The following is a 3149-nucleotide window of genomic DNA, read 5'->3' on the forward strand; positions in this document are numbered from 1 at the left end:
TCAACTTTGTGCAAAAGTTTAATTCATTTAGCTTATAAAATTTTTATAGAAATATATATTGCAAGAAAACTGGGACTGCTGCTATCCATTTTACTGTCCTGTAATATAAAAGTCTTTTTATGATGAACCTCATATAGCATAGCTTGAGTAAGTTGCATGTGATGCTTCATAACTATTATCTTAAATCCCAATTTTCAAAAGTCCTAAATTATCCTCAAATAGCACGGATACTATTTATACAAATATTTTGTTTTTAGTCAGTCAATATCAAAGTTTCAGTCATTGTTCATACTAGGTATGATAGTAGTTGAATCTTCTGAATATAAATTGCATGCTGGCTAGTAGAATCACATTTTCCCTCCCACCTTGTTTTTACTATTGCAAAGAAGGAGGCAGCTTTATTAATGTCACTTATTCATTAAGGAAAAAGCAGGTCTGGATCTCTGGGTCTCTGAAACCTGCAAAGCTAAATGTTTCCATTTCACAGGAGTGGTGATGACACGTTATTTGCACCCTCCATACAACCCAATTACACTGAGGTAGAAAGTGGTGGGTACAGAAAATGCTTTTTTGTATGTACAAAGTTTATGCAGGCATTTGTGAGCACAGTTTTGAGCTGGAAAAAACATTGGTGGGATACAGATAAAACAATTGAGACCTGGTGAGATACTGAGCCAGGGTGGAGAGGATGTGGACTGTGCTGTAAGTAGAAGGTATGTTTGGAGGAAGAACAGTATGGTAGAGGGAAGCAGGCTTGATCTGAAGTTCTGTTTGGGGTAAGAAGGTAGGTAAAGCCACTACAAGGGTTCAGTTTTATGCTGCTGGACTAAGCAGTACAAAGAATGTACACAGCTGCAGCTACAACCACTTGTGCAAACTCCATTTGGGAACATTGCTGCAGGTATTAGTATATACTATCAATCAAGAATATGGCCTGCAGGGGATCAGGTCTCTTCCCTAGTGAGAGTGATGAAAACCTGTATGATAAAAACCATCCCTTCCCACCCAAAACATTCTGTGACTATGTCCTGTTTCCCTGAAAAGTACTCAGAAGGCGCAGGGGGCCTCAGATTTGCAACCCCAGTGCTGACAAACCACTTCACATAAAAAAAAAAAAAAAGATTCCTTCACTCAGAAGAGTAGAAGATTCTAAGCTTAGCAGTTTAGGTACTTACTGCAACTCTCAGAGTTGTTTCTGAATTTTACATTAAATAGTAGTTAGCACAGTCCAGGACTCATCCTTTCTAGTGGAGCTCCCAGAGCAACCTAAATTTACAAAATTCTATTAATTTGCTGTCCTAAAGAAAATGAAACTACTTTTTGTATGATGTTAACTTCTAGTATGGGCTGCAACCTACAGCCATGCATTGGTTATGACATATGCCTGAGCACTGGAATCCTTCACTGCCAGAAAACCCAAGGAAAATGCCAAATCTGTATCTTACACTTCCTGGGTGAATTCTTTACTCAAAGGATATTTTATACCTGAAAAAAAATGCACAGCTTCCTTTTACATTGGCAGTATGCCCTTCTCAGTCCTTGATGGAAACATTACAAATGCTTATCTCCAGGATGAGATTCCAAGATTACACACAGAGGATGTTAGACAAATCTCCATGCTCACTGTTTCCTGCACGCTATGTCAACAGAGAGGTATAAAGAGCGTGTCTGTACAAAGCAGCTCCCTGCTGAACTTGCAGGCCATTCAATTAGAATTTTTATCCCAAGGTGCTGGCATGGCCCCAGGCTCTGCAGAGAAGGCATCCGTACCCAGGCCAGGGTTCCAATTCCAAGGCACCTCGGATTTTTACACCTCACACATCTTAGGCATTTAGATCCTCTCTGACCATGAATCACCTTATACATTGATCTTTTGAAAGCGTGACACTTACTAGCTGTACGCTTGTCTGACAAGTGCAGTATATAGGAAAAGCTGGTATACAGTCCAGGACTGAAGGCCAGTAAACTGCGAAGACGTGGTCATACTGCCAGACCTGCAACCTGGTAGCAAAAATCTTTTATATTATGTCCTCAAGAAGAGTACAAGACCATGTCTCAGAAGTTGACCTTTATTGCTGCTTGTGAAACTATATTGAGCCAGCAAAGAACAAGAAAAAATCCAAAAGTAAGCCCATCCTAATATTCTTAAGAGAAAATAATCACTTTAAAACTATTTACTTTGCCTTTCAAAAACCAATGCCAACAAAGAAGAGCTATGCAGTAACCGGCGAAAAACCATTTGCATCAAAAGTCAATGTCTATATGTTTCTACAACTTAGGAAGCAATTTTGAGGCAGGACGAAAGGAAGAAAAACAGGAGGGGTTTGGCACATATGAAGCAGAATAGTTTCATCAGAACAGTTGTTCCTCCCATAAGTGTTCTTAATTACTTCTATCTATCTGCAATTCATATTAGTGTTGGTAGAAGATAAGACCTATGTGACAAGTATGACACCATACAAATAGTTCTTTTCCTCTGTTCCAAGGAAGAAAAGCAGTGACAACTTTTTATGCCTTGATTTTAAGCCATATTTCTAATGGGGCAACAGTCAACATCACTCACTACAAAACTCCACCAAAGTCAGTGCTTTTACATGCAGAGATTCTAGTTTTCTCAGTACTTTCCTTCCTTTCATTAGGCCAAAGGGTAAGTCAGCTCCAGAAAGCATCAAAGTCACAGAAATCAGAAAATCTCTCTTGCATGCAAGGCCTGATCACATTGTCAAAGACCAACTTGCATCTTTAACAAACCACCTGGAAATTGGAGGCTTAGATAGCCAGCCTAATAAAATCAATCAAAAAAAGTCTTACCCACTGGCTTTGGTTTGGTCCTGGGACAGTAAAGATAAGGCGTTTCCTTAAGAAGCTGAAGCAGAATGAGTTTCAATAGTGTTGTGGTTTAGCCTCAGCCAGCAACTCAGCCCCGCACAGCTGCTCACTCTTGTGATCAACTGCCATCCAAATATAGACACCAAATATACGGAAACTTCCACTGAACAGTTTATAATTTAAGTATGACTAACTTTCCAGTTATACATGGCTATCAGCTGGAACACACATTCTTTGCCCACTTTGGCTTCAACAGGAATTTTGCCTCTGGCTTCAGCTGAAGGAAAGAATAGGTCCTGAACATTTGCAGTCTGTGATAA

The sequence above is a fragment of the Phalacrocorax aristotelis genome, chromosome 9 (genome assembly GCF_949628215.1).
Source record: "Phalacrocorax aristotelis chromosome 9, bGulAri2.1, whole genome shotgun sequence".
NCBI classification, from domain to species: domain Eukaryota; kingdom Metazoa; phylum Chordata; class Aves; order Suliformes; family Phalacrocoracidae; genus Phalacrocorax; species Phalacrocorax aristotelis.